Genomic DNA, 22,628 nt, shown 5'->3' with positions numbered 1-22,628 from the left:
GGAAATCTGAAACAAATAATATATTTATGATTTTCTGGAAATTAAAAATATTTTTTTGACTCACACAGTTGCAAATTAAAAACCTTTTTTTCCTCTGCAGCTTTTGGTTTCTTTAATGTTTTCTCAGCAATAATAAAAAAAAAATAATATTTTTTTACAGAAGTAGGTAATTTTCAGACAGTTTAAAAAACCAGAATCTACTATTGAATCAAGTTCCTTGGTAGAAATTTTTCAGTCAAACTAAGGACATCATGTTCTCCAGGTTTCTTACCCTACACTTACCAGATGCACTGAGTTGATTAAAAAAATTCCAAAGAAAATAGAACAATGGCATTGATAATCAACATCTTTCTTCAACTACAGCTACCCAGTCAGGAGCTGCTGCTTTGATGTCTAAAGCCCAAGAAATTAGGAGAAAATTTTTCAGTTAAAATCCTACTCAGTGAGAGTCTCTTTTGAGCTATCTCCCCAGGATCAAAAGGAATTTTATTTAAATAAACACAAATAATTACACTACATATTGCAAAAAAATTGTTCAGGGCTCCTTTTATCAAATTTGAACTGCTCTGACGGTGCTTTCTTAAGAGAATAATTTCGAGATATTATCATTGGTCAGGGGAAACTTCCAGTTCTACCTTTTCTTTCTCTTTTTAGCACCAGTACTCTCTTTAGTGCATTTACTAAATACTGACATGAGTATTAAATACGTTTGTTCTCAGTGAATAAAATTATTATTTATACAGATCATGGTTTTGCTTCTTCATGGGACATTCAGGGACATGAAATAAAGACCCCAAGTGATATTGATTTATTTCTGAAAATGATATCAAAAAATCAAAAATTAATTTTAATTTCAATCTGGATTAATCATATCACTGAAATTCAGGGTGAGGTTATTAAAAGCTTAGATTATCGTTTTGACAATTACTGCTGGTATACTAGGAAAGGAGAAATTCAAGTCAGGTTCACTTTTTTAACACTGACTCTAATATATTTTTACCCAAAATGGAAAAATGGATGAAAAATGTTTAGATCCAATCTGGAGCTGGGATCAAAGTATGTTATTCCAAAAAATGTAAAGACATTTTAATAAGACTTAAAGAAGCAATGAAAAATAATTTAAAATAACCATATATGTAGCATAATGACAGAAAAATAATATGAAATTTCAAAATGGTCATTTTTATGTTTTTATGGAACACAAATGAAAGAATAATCCATCTCAGCCTGGGCTATAGCTAAATGAAGCAGTTTTGCATCCTTTAGGCTACATCTTTATTGTTCTTGTGATCTACTTCAGGGAGTAATTGCTATTTTTTCCCCAGCCAATTAATCTGGAACAGTGTGCATCCACTCTGTTCATGGCTAGCCCCTTCTAAAACGGATTTGCTGCATCTACACTGCACAGCACATGGAATATCGCTGGCTGAGAACATATTCCAGAAGCTCCTGTGCTTACTTGATGCAAACAGCCTCCAGCATGTCACACTAACCATCTGTCTGCCCTCATGTGCCACATGCCTGCACCATCAAGCTTTGAAAACAGCCATATGGAGACAAACTCTGCTCAGAGGTCCTGGAGACAACCGGCTGCACCTCCAGCTGCCACTGCTGCATTGACTGTGTGACAAGTGTCACCATCTCGTCAGGTCTGTCACTGGGTCAGACTCATCCTCCTATAATAACCGAGGTCAGTCTTAGTTGTAGGACATCAATGATCCAACTTTCTCTTTCCAAAATATCTTTGAAGAAGAAACAAAGAATGCAGTCGCTGGTTATGTGTGGAGACATACAATGTTGCACTGTGGCTCAAGGAGCCCAAAACTGGACATAGGACTCCAGGCATGGTCTTCTCAATTGCTGGGTGGAAAGATCACTTCCCTGGACCTCTTGGTTTTTGCTGCCAGGGTGCACTGCCGGCTCACATTCAGTTTGCTCTCTACTGGGACACTTCAGTCCTTTTCTTCAGAGCTGTTTCAGACTGTTCCAGACTCCACAGTTGCGCAAGGATATTTCTTCCCGGCAGCAGGACTTTGGATTTTCTTTGGATGAAGTTTTTGAAGTTCCTGACAGTCCATTTCTCCAGCTTGTCCAAGTCACTCTGAATAGCAGCTGCTCCCTCCAACTTGGTGTAACTTGAAAACTTGATAAAAATACACTCCATCCCATCATCCAGGGCATTAATGAAGACAGTCCCAGTATTGATTCCCAGTATTGATGGTTATGGTAACCATCCCCTGGCTTATCTCGTTTAAATTCCTCCTCACTAGGTTAGTAAGTCTGTGTGTTTGTTCACTTAGTTGGCTACTGAGTAGTCCTTGCTCCTCAAAGAGTCTGCCTACGACCCAGCCCTGAAGCCAAGTGTTGACCCACTGGATATTCCTGCTTCCATTTGAAGTTTCTCCCTCACCAACAGGATTCATAAGAACGCCACCAGCCCCCCCTGCCCTTCACCTCACTCCTAGAGCTCTGCAGCCACTCTAGAGGGACTCCAGGTTAACCCTGGCAGCATTGTTGGTACCCATACAGAACAGGAGCCAAGGTAACAAGACTTGCTAAACCTCTTCAATATTTCTGCATCTTCCCCTATCCTGGTCCCTGAAACAGCAAACCTGCTGAGACATGAGGCTGGGCTTGCAGGTTCATGGTCCCCTGCGGGAGGGAGTCTCCAAAAGCCATCACTTGCCTTTTGTCCTTTGTGCAGGAACCAGATGCTAGCCCCTCACACTGCAGCACCCAGAGCCCCAAGGTGCCCTAAGCCTCTCCCAGCCAGGCTAGAAGGAGAGCCCAGAGCTGCCATGTGCACTATGAGCACCAGCTGCGTAATGGTGCCCTTGCCCTGCCATGTGAACCCCAACAGCGTGCCACCTGCCTCCCTCCTGCACCGTGTTCCCCTCCCAGCCCCAGCTGTCATCAGGTCTTCTCTTCCAAGCCTACTCCTGCCTTTCCTCCCCCACAGGTGGCTGCCTGCAAGGGTGTAGGCCCACCTAAGCAGTTCCTGAGTGGTCATAGCCCAGGGCCAGCATGGAGAACCCTCACAAAGGAGCTCCCGACAGCTACTGAGGTGTGTTGCCCCAATACTGGATATGCCAATCCCATGGAAGCCAGCCTCATACCCGGTGGCAACTGTGTTGAGAGTCCTGGAGAAGGCAGGATACTGTAGATGGGCTTGTGAGGAGCAGCTGGTACCAGTTCCTGCCCCTTGTGTGCCACAGACCTGCCAGGTATGAGCACCTACAGGGTGGTCCATTTGGGGCTGCTCCTAGCCACCTTGTGAGCCTCTCACGCCTCTCCGTGCCAGGCAGGAGCTCCTGACCTTCTGGGGAAAGAGCGCTTCTATGGAGCAGTGGTGTTGGACAAGGCTCCTGTCTTCTTCCCATCTGGATCCTTAGCCCAGCTTACTCCATGGGTATAGGTGGCTCCTGCCTGCCCCATGTCCCCACCGGGACACAGACTCCTGGCCCTCTCTCTCTGATGGGGTGACATTGTGGGCGGAGGGGTGGGGTCCCCCCAGTCATGATGGAGAGCAAGAAGGATGCTGGGAAGAGCCACCCTGTGTGGTATCTTCCTAGATTTTCTGGGAAAGGAAGATTTTTGTGCCACTCTGAAACCACAGAGATGCCAGAACAATGGAACTGCAAGAGCGGAAGAAGGAAAACAAAGAAGAAGGTTTCTTGGGAGGGAGAGTATATTTGCTGCTTTAGCAAGGAAAAGGGAAGACCAACAGGGTTTTTTTCCTGGTGCTTGTGCATGTTGATTCTGAGACTGCAAGACAGAGCAAGGGAAACGAAGTCAGTTTTTTTCACTCCATGCAATGGCATTTTGAAAAGTCATTTATTTACTTCACTGGTAGCTGCCCTTATGAAATGATGATTGTTCTTTTGTTGGATCTGCCAGCTTAAATTTTATACATCCAGTCTAGCAAAGGATTTCAATTTTAGACAGAAGTGTCTAAGCACTGACTGGTCTTACCTGTGAGTGTTTGTTGTTCAGTGTCTTACAGAGCTGGGGACAGCAGTGACCCCTGACTTCATCTGAGGATTTGCCAGCAGCTGAAAGAGACCCCTGTTCTCTCAGGTCATGGTCACTAACACTGTGTCAAAGGCCAAAAAATGTTTGTAACTGTCTTGTTTTCATATACAGTATACTCCATTTTGGATATAAATTTGTCATTTAAACTTAAAAACTATGTTCGGCTACACATGTATTCATAGAATCATAGAATTGTTTGGGTTGGAAGGGACCTCAAAGATCATTGATAGTTCCAACCCCCTGCCATCAGCAGGGAAACCTTCCATTATCCCAGGTTGCCCAAAGCCCCGTCCAACCTGGCCTTGAACCCTTCCAGGGAGGGGGCAGCCACAGCTTCTCTGGGAAACCTGTGCCAGGGCCTCATCCTCACAGGTGAAAATTTTTTTCCTTATAACTAATTGAAATCTCCCCTCTTTCAGTTTAAAACCATTACCCCTAATCCTATCCCTACACTCCCTGATCAGGAGTCCCTCCCCACCTTTCCTGTACCCCCCTTTATGCACTGGAAGGCCACTAGAAGGTCTCCTCAGAGCCTTCTCCAGCTGAACACCCCCAACTCTCAGTCTGTCCTCACAGGGGGGTGCTCCAGCACCCCGTGCATCTTCATGGCCTCCTCTGGACCTGCTCAAGCAGGTCCATGTCCTTCTGATGTTGGTACCCCCAGAGCTGGACACAGCACTGCAGCACTGCAGGGGGGGTTCTCACGACAGAGGAGGAGATGGAGAGAATCCCCTCCCTCGCCCTGCTGCCCACACTGCTCTGGATGCCCAGACACAGTTGGATTTCTGGGCTGTGAGCGCACATTGCCGGCTCACAGTCAGTTTCCATCCACTGATACCCCCAAGTCCTTCTCCTTGGGGCTGCTCTCAATCCACTCATGGCCCAGCCTGTGTTTGTGCTTGGGGTTGCCCTGACCCATGTGCAGGGCCTTGCCCTTGGCCTTGTTGAACTCCATGAGGTTTGCATGGTCCCACCTCTCCAGTCTGTCCAGGTCCCTCTGGATGGCACATCCCTTCCCTCCAGCGTGTCACTGCACCACACAGCTTGCTGTCATTGGGAAAGTTTCTGAGGAGGCACTCGATCCCACTGTCTTGGTCTCCAACAGAGATATTAAATAGATCTGGTCCCAACACTGACCCCTGAGGAACAGCACTCGTCTCTGCTCTCCACTTGCACTTTGAGCCATTGACTGCAACTCTGTGAGTGTGACCATCCAACCAATTCCTTACCCACCGAGTGGTCCATCCATCAAATCCATGTCTCTCCAATTTAGAGACAAGGATGTCATGCAGGACAGTGTCAAATGCTTTGCAACAGTCCAGGTAGATGACATCAGTTGCTCTTCCTTTATCAACCAGCGCTGTAAGCCCATTGTAGAAAGCCACCAAATTTGTCAGGCACAATTTGCCCTTAGTGAAGCTGTGTTGGCTGTTGCTAATCACTTCCTTATTTTCCATGTGCTTTGCGTATTTTCCAGCAGGATCCACTCCATCATCTTGCCAGGCACAGAGGTGAGACTGACTGGCCTGTAGGTCCCTGGGTCTTCCTTTTTTCCCTTTCTAAAAATGGGGTTTATGGTTCCCCTTTTCCAGTCAGCAGGAATTTCACTGGACTGCCACAACTTCTAAAATATGTTGGATATGGCTTAGCCACTTCATCCGCCTGTTCCTTCAGATGCATCTCATCAGGCCCCATGGACTTGTACACCTCCAGGTTCCTTAGATCTTCCCCTAGAGTGGGCCGTTCTTCATTCTCCCAGTCCCTGCCTTTTCCTTCTACATCTTGGACAGTGTGGTCTCTTAATTATCTGGGTTTTATTAATGCTGATGTTATTTGCCTTGGTAACACAAAAGAACATGTCCAGTGTCATCAGATAGAAAGAAAACCAAGATGCTTTAGAAGGAGCACAGAAGTTGAACACTTCAGTAGGGTGGTGATCTGTTCTGGTTTGGGCTGGGATGGAGTTAATTTTCTTCATGATAGGTTGTGTGGTGCTGTGTTTGGATTTGTGATAAAAACGGTGTTGATAACACATCAGCACTTTTGTTATTGCTGAACAGTGCTTATATGGTGTCAAGGACTTTTCTGTTTCTTGTACTTCTCTGCCAGCGAGTAGGCTGGGGGTGCACAAGAATTTGGGAGGGGATACAGCTGGGACAGCTGACCCCAACTGACCAAAGGGATATTCCATACCGTATGACATTGTTCTCAGTAGTAAAATCTGGGGGAAGAAGGAGGAAGGAAGGGATATACAGAGTTGTGGCATTTGACCTCCCAAGAAACTGCTACATGTTGATGAAGCCCTGCTTTCTTGGAAATGGCTAAACATCTGCCTGCTGACGGGAAGTAGTCAATGAATCCCTTAATTTGCTTTGCTTGCTCGTGTAGCTTTTGGTTTAGATATCAAACTGTCCTTATCTTGACCCATAAGTTTTCTCACTTTTACCCTTCCTATTCTCTTCCCCATCCCACTGTGGGGAGTGAGTAAGTGGCTGTGTGGGGCTTAGATGCCTCCCGGGGTTAACTTACAGCAGTTTTTTAAAAGGAACACGGGAGTTTAACACCTCAGTAAACTGTGGAGTCAATACAAGTTCAGACCTGAGCATGTTAAAGCAAGTTCTTCCTAAAAATGATCAGTAGTAAAATAGCTAATGTTGACATATGAAAGGTCATTTTTATGTTGCAGAGTTAACAAGCAATAAAATGAATGAGGCAGTTTAACTCTCTCTTGCAGAGACTGCAGTAGATTATCAGCAGAATTTGAATTTTAAAAATTCTATGTATTAAGGTATGTAATACATCTGTTATGCATTATGCAGGTATTCTTCAAAACAGGAAAGCTATCAACATACTTGCTGTGTTCTGAACTATTATTCTTATGGTGAACCATGAACACTGTGATTAAGTGGCTTGCCAACAGTTTGAAAAATATGGAGGCCTGTTTAGATCTTACAAGTAGAGATCTTTTTTCCTTTCAGTGCTTCTCATCATCAGTCCAGCTAAACTGAAAGACTGGATTACTGGATCTGTAGTTTACATGTTTAAAGTATTACATAAGAATTTTGTTCTGTTTTTGCCAATGTCTCTGGCTAAAGATCCAGGTTATCTTCATTGGAATTCCTGGCAGGATTTTTTCATAAAATACCCCGTAACAAGAAAATTTCAAATTAAGTGTTCTTTGGAGACCTCATAGTCTCCAAGCCCTCATTAAATTGCCATTTATACAATATGCTTCCTAACCATCAGGGTCACTTTGCTGTGAAGGTACATCACAAAAGGAAAGCAGTAAATCTCAGTGAATATTTCACAACCCTCTATGGCAATTAAAGTTTTAAATGGCGTCTTCTCTGCATAACCAATAAAATGAGAATCAGAAGGCAACTGCAGGATAGCCCAGATAAAATGAGCCAACTGCTGTCCCACAGTATTTCACACTGAGAGAAGAAACCCGTACTAACCTGAGAGACAATATACATTGTTATGGCACCCCACTGTGTAGCAACAAAAAGTCCTGTGAAGTTGTATTCTATATTTAGGGCAAAATACTTTCAGGAGTTAATTTCAAATATACTAAATTTCTTTATTGTCTACGCATTCAGAGAATGACAATCTACTTCCTTTCTCTCTTTTTGAGAAATGGAGTCTGCTGATCAGGATCCCCTCTTTTATTGTGTAAGTTCTTCACTGAATTCAGTCTGGCCAATCCCTTCAAGTGCTTCCATTTTTCATTAAACTGGGAACATAATTATATAATATTTCCAGTCAATTTTAGAACTTTCCAATCCACTGATCATACTAACAGTTTTTTTTCAGGAACATCATAAATGATGTTAGAGTCTCAGAAAATAGAGGGTTGGGTTTTCTTTGCAAAAGTACTTTTGCTCCTTGATTTTGGATTCTAAGAAATGCTACAAGGAACTGTATGAATGTAGCTCTGTGTTTCAGTGCAGAAACAAGATTGTCCAACATTGTATCAAGGAATTTTGTATCCAGATACTTTTCAAACACTAGCTAATTCTCATATCATCTGTGAAACCTAGAGACATTTTAAATTACATTTTGAAACATAGGGAAACTAGCATGGAGATTCTGGAAATGGTTCATCAAGGGTAGAAACTGTCACATATATTTGGATATGAAAGATGTAAAAATCTTAATTTTATTGCACAAAAATGGTAAAGCCACAGATGAACTCTTAAGTTGCTAGTGATGACAATCCACCTGTTACTTATTCCAGGTACGGTAGTTATTTTTTATTAAGGGATCATTTATTAACTCCTGTTGCTGAATATTATCTTGCTACAACAGTAGTCCATATGAATTAGTAAAACCAGTAATTTAGCAAGTGAGAACTCGAGGAGGTCAAGAAGTTAAAAACTTGCTTTTTATTATATAAATTTAGAAAAATAATGATAAGCAAGGCAGTCCAAAATTACCTGCATGTGTCTTGACAGTCTTAACAGAACTTAGAAATAGAGATTTCTGATATATGAACAGAAAAATTGTTGTTATTAAATATTCTATAGGGATTGTTTCTGTGATGGCCCACTTGCAAACTGTACCTCCCATCATAGACTTGTCTATTTAAACAAACCCATTAAATCCTCAAAGCGTGTTAAATTTAAAATGTTAAATTAAAGTTTGTTTTGTATCAATAATTTTTAACAGTAATGTTGTATTACAGATTTTCCTAGCCTTCTTTAAAAGGTTTCTTCATTGTGTAGTAAAGTATCACTTTTTGGAATGGGAAAAAAAAAAAAATCCTAACCCTAACAAGATTATGAAATAATCAGTCAATAAAGCTGCATCATTTTTAAGTGCAGATAATATTAATGAATCTTGGGTCTTCCCATCAGTTACTTTTGTAGAAAACTCCATCATGCATGTGAAGAGCAAGATACTTTGTTGTACCACTGAACAGTTAGAATTTGCTCAAGACTTGAAAGTTATAAGAGTAAGTCTTATAGAAACTTACAGTTGGCAGACAACTGGTTGTAAGGTAAAAATGAAACACAACTACTTATTCATACGGCCCTACCACTTAGTTTCACATGCACGAGTGGCTGCATATATATGTGCTCCTAGCAGTGATGATTGTAGCCGTATTTTTGGAAAACTGATCAAACACATTAAAAATCAAGAAACCATGTTATGAAGTTATGTTTTTCATGCAATCTTTATGATCACAAACACCTAGGAGTCTTTAAATCCTTTGAAGACCCATTTTAGAGTCAACATACTCTTTCTTTCTCCCCACCACAAACTTTGAAAAAATGTAAGGAAGAAAAAGGGGACTGTCAGAAGAAAAGGAAACTCAAAGTCCCATAAAAGATATTCTAGTTTTCACTGTCTTGTCTCAAAGGATTAATGATGCATACTCGTAAGTGTTAATGATTCATACTAATAAGTGTAATACATTTCTATGTATCTTTGAAACACCAGAGATAACACAACGTATTTCCTTGAATTTACTCTGTGTTTCAAACTGCACTACAAAAAAATGCGGCAGAGAACAGATGTGTGCTGGGTCCCAGCTGTGGTGGACACCGGTGGGTGACAGAGACTTAAGTGTCATGAAAAATAGTACTTCATCGGAGACTTTTTCTTCATCCAGTAAATCTGCAAAGAATGTTGAAAAACACTGTTCCAAAAATCTTGAAGCAAACAAAGAAACAAAAAATTGCCAAAACAGAAAGGATATTTCTCAATAGAGATAACGAAGGATTTATTTTAAAATGATGCTTCATATGGTGAAGTTCCATCCATCTGCATACCATGACACAGAAAGTCCAGTAGATTCTGAACTGTGAACACTTGCTGAAGTACCAGACACAAGGCATTCAGGAGACAAATTTAAATGTGTTAGTCAAACCACAGTAGTTTAGCATTCTTTACTTGCAAGATTATTTAAACTGATTTGACCCTTAACTTTTGAAAAAAAACATTACTTCTTCTAGTTGCCAAAAATTATGAGAAATTTATTAAAAATTAGGAAATATTATTTTACTTCATTTTAAGTCAAAAAAATGTAAGTTTCAAGGGCATCTGCAGGCTGACACACGTGCAGGAGCTATTCCTCGGTTGTGTTTCTTCATGCTTTCTGTCACTGACTATGTGGATGCTCCAGAGCAAAGTAAAAGCTAAATAAGCATTCATCAAATGTTTCTAGAGCAGACTTTTCTCCACCTCATTTCAGCAGCATGTTGGTGTGATGTGTTAGAGGATAATAAATATTCTAGGGAATAGCATCACTTGGAAAAAATGCGGCTAATTTTGTTCTGGTGATGTTGCATTTATCATTTATTGGCACAGATTAACTTTCATGTAATTAATCCTGTTGTTTTTTTTCTTGTGCACTGGACTTTTACAATAACCTTATCATGTGCTAAATTCAGCAGCCTTTGGGTTCTTAGAGTTCGGGGAAAGTTGCCTGCGTATAGAATATGGCAAAAACTTTTTGGTGAAAAGCATCTCCTCTTTGAAAGTGTAAGACCACAAATGTTTAGTCTAACACTATAGCGTCCCATGCTCTTGCAATATCCCAAGATTTTACTAGTTTATTTTTAACCTTTTGGGGTTTTTTCCCCCTCTGCACTTTTGAAAAGTAAGACTCTATATTTTTCTCTACCTCTCCAACCTCTCTATTCCCCAGTGGTAGTTCCTATGATACATTAACTGATCTAAATTTCATTACCATAGTGGCCATGACTGTGTTAAACACAGTGTCCAGTCTCACAGCCTGACACTTGGGGATCACTAAATTTGACATCTCCAAGCAGAAAGTAAAGGCTATCATTGTCATTTAGTGTGACATTAAGTTAGCTGCAGTTGCTCTTGTGTGAAAATATTATCTTTTGGGGATACCCAGGAACAGTTGAAGAAAGAGGGAAGAATTTATCTGCAAAATGGTTACTCATTACTGCTTTTGCTTGCCTTTGAGCATTTGCACATACAATTTGGTAATTAGCAGATTTAATTGCTTTCTGACACTGAGGATTAAGTAGCCTGCTATGCTCTCCACTCTCAGAGCCATTACTGTGCACGTCGCCAAGGTCAATTGAGTCCATTTGAGCACCTTTTCTCATCTATTTCCCTTTTACTAAGTCAATGCTCCAGGATGCTAAAGACAGAGTACATATCAAGGGTTCCTAAGGCCACTTTTTGTCTCTGCTGTCTACAGTAGATAATTTCAGGATAATCACACCCAGTTCTTTTACTTTGGAAACAATTATTTATAGTAAAATGTAATCAACCATCACCAAAGATCACATTTTTATCAGTGTTCCATACTTTTCTTTTGACACAGTGGCAAAAAATAATTACAGAAAGCATGACAGAATCGCTTGATCACAAAATCAGAAAGCAGAATTCAGTGGTAAAGCCTGTGAACTCATGTGGGTTGTTTAACAATTCTTCAGTTTAAGTCAGGTATGATCATTTCTACCTTCTATTTACCCTAGTACTTACAGCCATTTGCATGTATTTTTCATTAGTCTTGAAGCCATTTAAAGCTGAAGCGTGTTTTAGTACGCTTTTTCTGAATTTCCGAGGTTATCTTATTGAACAGAAATTTCGTATTACAGTGATTATACCCACATGTAAGCCTATGTGCTGTGCTTTTTCATATTACCTAACTTATATACTGAGTTGAATATTGACTGGCTAAGTTTCTTACAATCAGTGAATGTCTACACGGTGTCAAATTATACTATAACAAAGACTATTTTCCTTATTATTAAACATACGGAGATACTATCAAAACACAAAGTATGGAAACAAATGCTTTCCACTAGAACAATACACCATAGACAGTGGTTTAACGTAACTCCCTAAACCCAGTTTGGATTTCACTAAGGAAAACTACAAAGAATTTATTATTTCAATGTATCATTGAAGCTGCAAGGGCAAATAAAACAACAACAACAACAAAAATATTCCTTGCTCACAGACAAAGGGAATATTTTTATAATGAATATAATAAATAAAATAATGAATATAAATATAATAAATAAAATAATGAATATATAAATAAAATTTAAAATTTGCAATTTTAAATGGTTTTTTTTAATATCTTTAAGATGGAAAAGTGGTTGCAATCTGCTCTTTTTAAGGTCTGTGGATGGTGAGAATTTACATGGATTTGGAAAGCAAACTAATTAATGGAATAAAAATCAGTCTGGGACGTTTAAACACAAAAACTCCATCTCTAGTTGCAAAAGTCTGCAAATGGTAAATTGCTGGATTCTGGAAGAATATTCAAAACATTGCTTCTCCCTCTAATTTCGTGCTCTTGTCAGAATAGCGTGGATTGCTTTGTTCAAAGAATACTGCTTTAAACAGGCCCAACTGTAAATGCACATACTTGCAAATGACCTGAAGGCTGAGGTACTCAATGAGTTTTTTGTCTCAGTCTTCACCAGCAAGGCCTCCAGTCACACCACCCAAGTAGAAGAAGACAAAGGCAGGGACTTGGAGAATGAGGAACCACCTGTAGGAGATCAGGTTCAAGAACACCTAAGGAACCTGGAGGTGCACAAGTCCATGGGACCTGATGAGGTGCATCCGTGCGTACTGAGGGAATGGGCTGATGAAGTGGCTAAGCCATATCCAACATATTTGAGAAGCTGTGGCAGTATGATGAAGCTGCCTCTCACTGGGAAAGGGGAAAAATACCCCCCCATTTTTAAAATGGCAAAGAGAAAGAACCGGGGAACTACAGGACAGTCAGTCTCACCTCTGTGCCCAGCAAGATCATGGAGCAAATCTTCCTGGAAACTATGCAAGGGCACATGGAAAATAAGGAGATGATTGGTGACAGCCAACATGGCTTCACTAAGGGAAAAATTTGCCTCATGAATGTGGTGGCCTTCTACAACGGGGTTACAGTGCGGGTTGATAAAGGAAGAGCAATTGATGTCATCTACCTGGACTGTTGCAAAGCATTTGACACTGTCCTGCATGACATCCTTGTCTCTAAATTGGAGAGACATGGATTTGATGGATGGACCACTCGGTGGGTAAGGAATTGGTTGGATGGTCACACTCACAGAGTTGCAGTCAATGGCTCAAAGTGCAAGTGGAGAGCAGAGACGAGTGCTGTTCCTCAGGGGTCAGTGTTGGGACCAGATCTATTTAACATCTCTGTTGGAGACCGAGACAGTGGGATCGAGTGTCTCCTCAGAAACTTTCCCAATGACAGCAAGCTGTGTGGTGCAGTGACACGCTGGAGGGAAGGGATGTGCCATCCACAGGGACCTGGACAGGCTGGAGAGGTGGGACTGTGCAAACCTCATGGAGTTCAACAAGGCCAAGGGCAAGGTCCTGCACATGGGTCAGGGCAACCCCAAGCACAAACACAGGCTGGGCCATGAGTGGATTGAGAGCAGCCCCAAGGAGAAGGACTTGGGGGTATCAGTGGATGGAAAACTGACCATGAGCCAGCAATGTGCGCTCACAGCCCAGAAAGCCACCCGTGTGCTGGGCTGCATCAAGAGAAATGTGGCCAGCAAATCAAGGAAAGGGATTCTCCCCCTTTACTCTCATGAGACCCCCCCTGCAGTGCTGGGTCCAGCTCTGGGGGTACCAACATCAGAAAGACATGGACCTGCTTGAGCAGGTCCAGAGGAGGCCACGAAGATGCTTGGGGAGCTGGAGCACCTCCCTGTGAGGACAGGCTGAGAGAGGGGGGGTTCAGCTGGAGAAGAGAAGGGTCCAGGGAGACCTTAGAGTGGCCTCCCAGGGCTGAAAGGGGCTACAGGAAAGATGAGGAGGGACTCTTGACCAGGGAGTGTAGGAATAGGATGAGGGGTAGCTGTTTTAAACTGAAAGAGGGTACATTTGGATTAGATATAAGGAAGAAATTCTTCCCTGTGAGGGCGGTGAGACACTGGCACAGGTTGCCCAGAGAAGCTGTGGCTGCCCCCTCCCTGGCAGGGTTCAAGGCCAGGTTGGACGGGGCTTTGGGCAAGCTGGGCTAGTGGAAGGTGGCCCTGCCCATGGCAGGGGATTGGAACTAGATGATCCCTTCCAGCACAAACCTTTCTATGATTCTATGATGTTTAGTGTAGATAAATATCAAATAAACTCAAATTAAAAAAAGACTTATCTTCATACATAAAGTGATGAGTTCAGAGCTGACCATAAGCATTCAGGTGCAAGATCATGGGCTTCTGACTCACAGCTCCATAAAAGCATCAGTTTAGTATTTAGCAATCGTGAAAAAGCAATCAAATGTTAGAAATTACTAGAAAAGGAGGAGAAGCTTTTCAACACTTCTTGAATATTGTGTGCATAATATAGCATGGGAGAGAGGCAAGTTGACATCAGCCTGTTAGCTCTGCACAGCCCCTGAGAAGCAGCAAGGCTTTGATGAGAAACAGGCCTTGGGAGTAAGATAAGGTATTTCCAAGTTGTGCCAACGTGGCAGGGAAAAACATCGTACTGCTGCAACACTGAACTGTGAGAAGTTGCTGCCGCGTGAACAGCGCGTGAATGAGAAGTTGATTGGTCTGCACAGCGCGTGTTAGGCTGGTTTTGTGTTGATAGAAGAAAAAGTAGATAGCTGTTTAGTTGCTGATCTGCTAATTATGAAAAAAGCTTTCACCAGAGCACAAGTATGTACTATTGTAATAATAAAGGGTCTTTCCTTTTGCAGTTCATGAAGAGTCTGTACCTCAATTGCCACAATATAGGAAATAAAACTCTGATTGTTCTGTTCTTCACTTCTCCTTAAGCATCATTTTTTGGCCACCATAGAGAACAGGACACATAATTAGATGATGCTTTGATTTGTCTCAGTACTTCCCCATATTTGTGATGTTATGTTTGGATATTTAGATTAATTCATATACAGAATTATTTAAATTAACTTCCATGAGCAATCAAGAAAAGCAACGGCAGAAATCACTACAGTAGTTAGTAATGTAATGAAGAAACACTGAAACTCATTTTTAAATAAGCAGTATAAATTTTGGCATTGTGCATGTTGACCTTTGACCTTAAGTTTGTGAATTCTACCTCTCCAAACCAGGTACAGTCACAGTATAATGCAACTGCTTTCTGGTTTGCACTTTTGAACAGATGAGTTCAGGTTTATTAACTATCTGACTAATACTTGCAACTGTCCACGATGACTCATCTGTTGGAAAACTTCTATTTTAGAACTTTCAGCTCTGCAAAACATTGCCCTCACTGTAGGAACAGCAGCATGTGGCCACTACTCCACAAGCCAAGAGGGAGATTGCTGCCTAGAGTTTACCTAGTAGGTTCCATGAGTTTGCATTTTGACAGTTCTTCTCCAATGTCCAGGGTCTTCTGAATTTAAGCCAGTTTTCAAGATAATATTATATTGTAAATAACTGGATAATACAGACTTCTGTGCAAGCTTGACTATAAGATGATAGCAAGGGCACATTCTTTATAACTAGTAAGAGAGCTTTTACCTTGCTGAACTCATGCATTAAACCATAAATATAAATCTCGAGTTATGTCCCAAAGAAGCACTCCATTGTTAACAGATATATTATGAATATGGAAGCTTTTATCTTTCATTTTAGGCACTGTCAAAGGCAGATTGGAGCCATAACAAGATATATGTTCTGATTCAGGATTATTCTTGTCTGTGAAATATTAAGACACACTCATCTATCCCACCCACCCACCTGCAATTGTCTCTAAGAGGGAAGAATAAATACACTGGAAGGAAAACGCCATGCAGAGCATTAAGAGATTCAGCGATGTTAGTAAAAAATAGCTTGTTTTGTTCCTACTTATTTCACACCCTAACGTGTTTAAGGATGTTGATTTTGTCAATGAGCAGGTGATTTGATATTATGTCTTTGATGTTAACAATCGTTTTTGTTTTGCTCTCAAAGTTTATAATAGCACAAGAACCCAAAGATAAAATTTCAACCTCTTATGTGCAATGGGGTGCATAATTCTTCCATTATTATTCTGATTATCATTCTTACCCTATTAGCTTCTTCACCTTGAGCTAATATGACATTTCAGTGCTATGGGAAATCAATGGGGCAAAAATTTTTCATCCTACCAGAAACAATTACTGTTGATTTAGGTACAAAGACTAAATATCAGATAGATACTATGGATAAAGAGATCAAAAGAAAGAAAACTCATCTGTTATTGGATACCTGCTAATTTGTTTGTAAAAACTGGTGTGGCCTGTAAGGAAGAAAAAAGTTTGTTTATTGGTATATGTAACCTGAATCAAACTTACTTTCAGGGTAATCAGCTGCAGCCCTGCATCTGATACTGGCTGCGTACTTGAGACTCAACCAAAGCTTTGTATTGTCTTCCACTTCAGTATTTACTGCCTGATTGTACATGTTAATTGTAGGCTGCTGTTCCTCAAATCCATTAATTTGATTTTGTAGCTCTTGTCACCTACTGACAAGGAGGCATCATATTCTACAAATGATACCCACATTCTGCTCAGGCAGATAACCAGCCCTTTTGCCTGAGGACAGAAGAAGATGTGAGGGAAGGCCAGTCCTTGATCAGACTATTTTTCCAGTGCCCCTCAAAGAAATTATGTAATTATACTAAACAACATAAGAGTTAATGAGGGCGAGGGTTGTAGAGTGGATGAAACTGCATTTGGGAACTCTTTTTGGAGATCCTTCTGTTGTTTTGTTGTTGTTTTTTTTTTTTTTTCTTTTATCAGGATAAATTCACCGGGGATCTTACATCTTCTGAGACTTCTAGATTTTATTTCGTTTAGAAAAATAAAATTAAACAGCATTTCAAATGTCATTTTCAGACTGTAGATTTTCTACAGACTCTAGAAGTGTCAGGATAGCTGGAATAAATTTCTGTGAGATTGGAGAATAAAACTTAAATTTCTGACTAAAGGCTTTTTTGACCCCTAAGTTAAATGTAAGGGGCTGACAAGAGATACAGGCTGCCAGATGAATAATCCCTGGATAACCTTTTCCTCTGGGCCATGACTGGGGGGCCTTAATTTCTTTCAGCCAAATGTTATATCTACATTTAGGTCTGGGAGAGAGATAAAATATAGAGCTGCAGTTGTAGTCAGGCTGTAAATCAGCTTCAATGGGAATTCATGGGTTGCCAAAAAATTGTCCCCAGAGGCATTTTCCATGGCTATGAGTCCCTGAGATTGACTCAGTCAAAGCCAGGCCCTGGTTTTATGATAATTATCAGGATGGTGAAAAGCTCGTGGCCCAGAGGAACAAATTTTCATGTTACTTCATTTTCAGCATACACTTTCCCTTGAGAACCTTCTTGCCACTCTGCTGCAACTGCAACACCCTTTGTATCCTTCTCAACCCTTGTCCTAATCCTAACCCAGTGCCAACTGACCGAGCCTAACCCAGTAACTCCCAACTGCTGCTCAGAGGGAAAACATCTCAGAGGACAATTCTTTTTCAAACCAACCTGTCCTTTAGGGGTATGGTTGATGCTGGCATTTAGAGTTTTGAGACACACAAAGTTTAGTGCATAAAGACAGAAAGTGTAATATGTGACTTAGTAGTATCCTTGAAGAAGAGATCAAAACCCTGTAAGGTCATGTGGTTAATTGTGCATCTGTCTGGATTATCCCTTTCATTCTTTTATGCTGTGTTTCTTGTCTTCGTTTGTGTTTGTGGTTTTTCTAGAAATGGTTTAGCAACTTTGTCTGTGTGTTTTTCTGTGTATTTGAGAGAGAATCTGAGAAACAGTAACATGGAAAAACCTGAAGATTGTCTCTGAAATTTGCACATCACTGCATCCTAAATGAAAAATATAATAACCCTTTTCTCTTACCAGCACCTAAGAATGAAATTTTCTTCTCCATTTTGCCATGCAAAAATGTTTTTCAAAGTCATAAATAAAATTTGCCAAACTTGAAGTTTCTGTAGTTTCTTTTTCATTCTTCTTGAATGGCTTCCATGGCTATTATTTGTTAAATATTAATTTGGAGTTGAACACAGTAGAACTGGCAGGGAAAATTCTCTCTCCCATTCCTCTACAGCAGGTAGACAACATTTAGTAAGGTACAACTGATTTTTACACACAGTTTTCTAATGAAGCTCCATGTAGATTCCCTCTGTATGGATCGGTATATTTGGATACGATAGAACTCTATGCTAACACAAATGTTTATTGTATGCCTCATAAACCTTCAGTACTTTAGATCTGAATAGTTAATAAAAGCAAGCAGTTAATTTTTAGAGGACAATTTAGAGGACAATTTTTTTTTGGAGGACAGGTTTTTAGTAGAAATGGCAGAAGTTTATACTGCTGAGGACTGATTTATGTTATATAAGCATATTAAAAGTAACATATTCCCTACATACATGCAAAAGGAGTGCTTTCTTTCCTTCAGTGCAGCTTTCTGACTCTCGAAAAGATGTTAGTCTTCTAAAATGATGCTGACATGTTTACTATTAATCACTGGTTTGGCAAATTGCCATTCACTTCTCCTCCCTTCCCTTGCATTTATGTAGAAGTCTACCTATTTATTTTTCCTGTTCGAATGTAAAGAGAATGAATTTACATAGTTTATCTCCAAGTGCCATAGCAGTCCTCTTCATGACTAGAAAAGAGATTGTGTCAGCAAATATCATAAATATGTTGCCTACCTGCAAACTCCAAGTGGGGTCAGTTAATGCAACTTAACTTAAATAAACATAATGGTTAATAAGATTTAGCTCAGTCTAGCAAGAAAGGCTGCCCAAGAAGGACAGAGAGGGGGATGAAATATTCTATAGGCACTTAGGAGAAATCTCCTGATCCCTTGCCCTCATTCTTGTGGGAGACTTTAACTTCCCAGACATCTGCTGGAAATACAACACAGCAAAGCAGGACCAGACCCGGAGATTCCTGGAATGTGTGGGAAATAACTTCCTGACGCAGCTGGTGAGGGAACCGACCAGAGAAGGTGCCCTGCTGGATCTCCTCTTTGTGAGCAGAGAAGGACTGGTGGAGGATGTGGTGGTTGGGGGCCGACTAGGGCACAGTGATCATGAAATAAGAGAGTTCTCTATTCTTAGAGAGGTCAGGAGAGGGGGCAGCAGAACGGACATCCTGGACTTCCAAAGGGATGACTTTCACTTGTTTAGGCACCTGCTTCACAAAATCCTTTGGGAGATGGTCCTGAAGGGTACAGGCCCCAGGAAGGCTGGGCACTATTTAAGAAGGAAGTGTTAATGGCACAGGAGCAGGCAGTGCCAAGATGCTGTGAGAGAAGCTGGTGCCAGGGAAGACCACCCTGGCTGAACAGGGAGCTTTGGCTGCAACTCAGGGAGAAAAGGAGAGTTTGTGGCCTTTGGAAGAAGGGGCTAGCCACACATAGTGATTACAGAGAGGCTGTGAGGCCATGCAGGGCAGAAATCAGGAGGTCTAAAGCCCATCTGGAAATTAATCTGGCTTCAGTAGTCAAGGAAATGTTTCTAGAAGTATGTGAGCAGCAGAAGAAAGACCAGGGAGAGCCTCCATCCCCTGCTAGATGCGGAAGGAAACATAGTAATGACTGCTGAGGAAAAGACTGAGGTGCTTAATGCCTTCTTTTCTTCTGTGTTCAGTATCAAGACCAGTTGTACTGAGGGAATCCAGCCTCCTCAGCCAGAAGACAGAGACTGGGAGAACGACCCCCCTGCATTCCAGGAGGAGACAGTCAGTGACCTGCTGCATCACACAGACACACACAGTTCTATGGGACCGGATGGGATACACCCGAGGGTGCTGAATGAGCTGGCTGGGGTGCTCACCAAGATGTTTTCCATCATTTACCAGCAGTCCTGGGTCCTGAAATTCCTGGTGGAGTTGAAAACGGTCAGTGTGAGGTTAATGGTCGGACTAGATGATCTTCAAGGTCTTTTCCAACTGAGATGATTCTGTGATTCTGTGAATGGGCCAGTGCTTTGGGGATCATGACCCCCAAATGCTGCCAGGCTCCTACAAATCCTTCCTGGGACAAGGTGGGGGGGTGACCCTCATGCCAAAGGATTGCGTCAAGGACCTTAGGCAAGGAGAGGCTACAGAAGCATCATCTCCTTTTGCTCGCCTAGGAAATGTCCCCGTGGTGGAGAGAAAGTGGAAAGCTTGAGGAAGGCCCCAGCCTGCAAAATGCAGAATCAGCTGCATGCTTTGAGAGGGTCTCTGAAACAACACTGCTCCGTGATGACTAACAGCCACATCTCTCTGGTCTGTTTCTCCATTTTCCTCTTTAATTCTCTGTCCCATTGTGGTGGTTTAGACCCTGCCAGGACCAGAGACCATGTTGCCATTGTCCCTCCCCCACCCTCGGCCGGTCAGGTTTGGAAGTGAGGCACAACCCCCAGGATTGAAATAAGGAAAGATTTAATACAACAGTGTAATAAATAACAATCTGAACAACAATAGCAATCACAACAATAAACAGTAATAACAGTAAACGAGACAAAAGATAAACAGGGAAATACTGCAGTGGACACAGCAAGTCTGCCACACGTGCTTCCCAGGACCAAAGCCACGAAGGAAGAGCTTCCTGTGCTCCAGCACCAGACCTGACGTCAGCATGGTATTGAATAACCCGTCTGGAGATCCCTTCCCACTGCTGGGGAAACTTAACCCTATCCTAGCTGAACCAGTGACTTGCGGAAAAATCACTCTATAACTGTGGAGTTATAAAGTAGGTATGTTTATTCAGCGCTGGGCGTATGGGGGATCGCTCCACCACAAGCATGCGTGCCGTTTGCAGCTCCCATCCGGCTTATATGTTACAAAGTAGTGCATATTCATAGAATGCCTATATATATACATAGCCTATGCCCGTCTCCCCTCGCTTCTCATGGTAATCAGGTCTCCTCCCCTTGCGCCTGCGCGATGAGGTCTTCAAGTTCTGGGCAGGGGTCGTATAGATGAAGTATGTCTTCTTCCTCGCTGATGAACTTTTCACCCTGTCGCTCTGCGCAGCCTCAGTTGTTCTCTGGCTTCTGACCAGACTGCCAGGCCAGTTTGTGCTGGAATTTGGGGTAATCTGTTGCTGATACCCACAACTTCAAGGACCAGAGGAGGCTTCTCTTTGAGCTAGGAGATAGTAGCCTAGCAATGTTATCAGCACCTGGTAGGTCTTTTCGAACAGCCCCATAGCCTCCTTTTGTCTTTGCAAAAGATCCCCAGTCTTGCACCATCAAAGACTGTTTAGACTCCCCATCTCACCAGGACACCCAGCCTGAGCTCCGAGGGCAACTGAGTGCCACGCATCATGGAGGGAAGGTCTCCGAAAGCGTCTAGAAGATGACATTTTTTTCTGTGATCTTCCCATGCACCTGCACTCGATGAATGCAGGTGTATCTTGAATGTCCCCAGTTGCTCTGTATGTCAAGCTTTAAAACCCGAAAAACTCTGGGGAACCAATTCTGCAAAGAAACCACGGAAAAAGTGGCGTTACTCCTGGGGTGTAAAGAGTGAGAGCAGGCTGTGTGCGTCTCCTCTGCCAGCCCGACCCTGCTCCGGGAGCAGCTCCCGGTGTGACTGTGGCACCAGCCTCTCCCTCCTTCCCTTCTCCCACCCAGGCAGCAAAGGACCCCTGTGTCCCTGCAGAGCCAATGCCTGGCCTCAGAGAGTGCGGTGGGCAGCTGTGGAAACCTCGGGCTCAGTGATCCCAGGGAAAGTCCTGATGCCCTGTCAAGGTGCTGGGCATCTTCCCTGGCAGATCCATCATCCGAGGGGGCTCTGGGGCCACTGCAGCCTTTGTCCCACTTTTGCCACCCTGCCAGGTGCCGCTCTCCCTCCCAATCCTGCCCGTGTTTCTCTTGGCCCAGCTCGGGCCCCTGCCATGGCAGAAACCGTCCACACTTTCTCTGCAAGCAACTTGCTGGCAAGGCAGTGTTTGTGCCCCGGCCTCTTGCCCACACACACTCCCTGTACCTGCAGAGGGAAGGTCTGGGTCAGCTCTTTCTGCACGGTGTACGTGAAGGTTCCCAGCAGAGTTTCACCCTCGTATTTCTCATCCAGTCCCTTGGAAAGAAGGCACAGGGGAGCAGGTCAGGCTCCAGCTGGCCACGAGGAAAAGCTCACGCTAGCTCAGGGCCCATGAGCTACACCCCGCTCCTGCGGCCCCAGCATGGGGTGGTGCAGGATGCGGTGGAGCTGAGTCTCCTCCTCACGTGTTGCTCAGGGGTCCGGAGGTGCTGGCCCAAAACGCACCGAGCAAGTCTTAGGAGGGATGACACCACCCTGGGTGTCCCTTGAAATGTCCCCGCAGGGAATGGAGGTGCCTGGGAGCACACGAATCTCATTTGGCAGCTGCGCAGATAGCAACAAGTCCCCGCGACAGCTTTTCCCTGCAGCCAGATCCCACCCCCGGTGCCCAGCAGAAACTTACAGAGACAGTAAATTCTCGGGGGGCACTGCTGATAGTCGTCAGCAGATCGGTCATCTGGGAGACATGCTGTATTGTGATGGCTGTCGGTCGCGTGTGTGGGGATAACTGGATTAGCATCTTGATCCCAGACTCTTTGAGAGACCAGCAGAATTCCAGGGAAACATCCACCTGAAAACAGAGGGCAAAGGCAGTGAACGCGAGGGCATGATGAGTCCTGCTGCACTCCCCTGCAGTCAGAGGCACCGGCATCACTGCGCCTGTGGGC

Source organism: Athene noctua, chromosome 6 (assembly GCF_965140245.1).
Source record: "Athene noctua chromosome 6, bAthNoc1.hap1.1, whole genome shotgun sequence".
NCBI lineage: Eukaryota > Metazoa > Chordata > Aves > Strigiformes > Strigidae > Athene > Athene noctua.
This window is presented reverse-complemented; position numbering follows the sequence as displayed.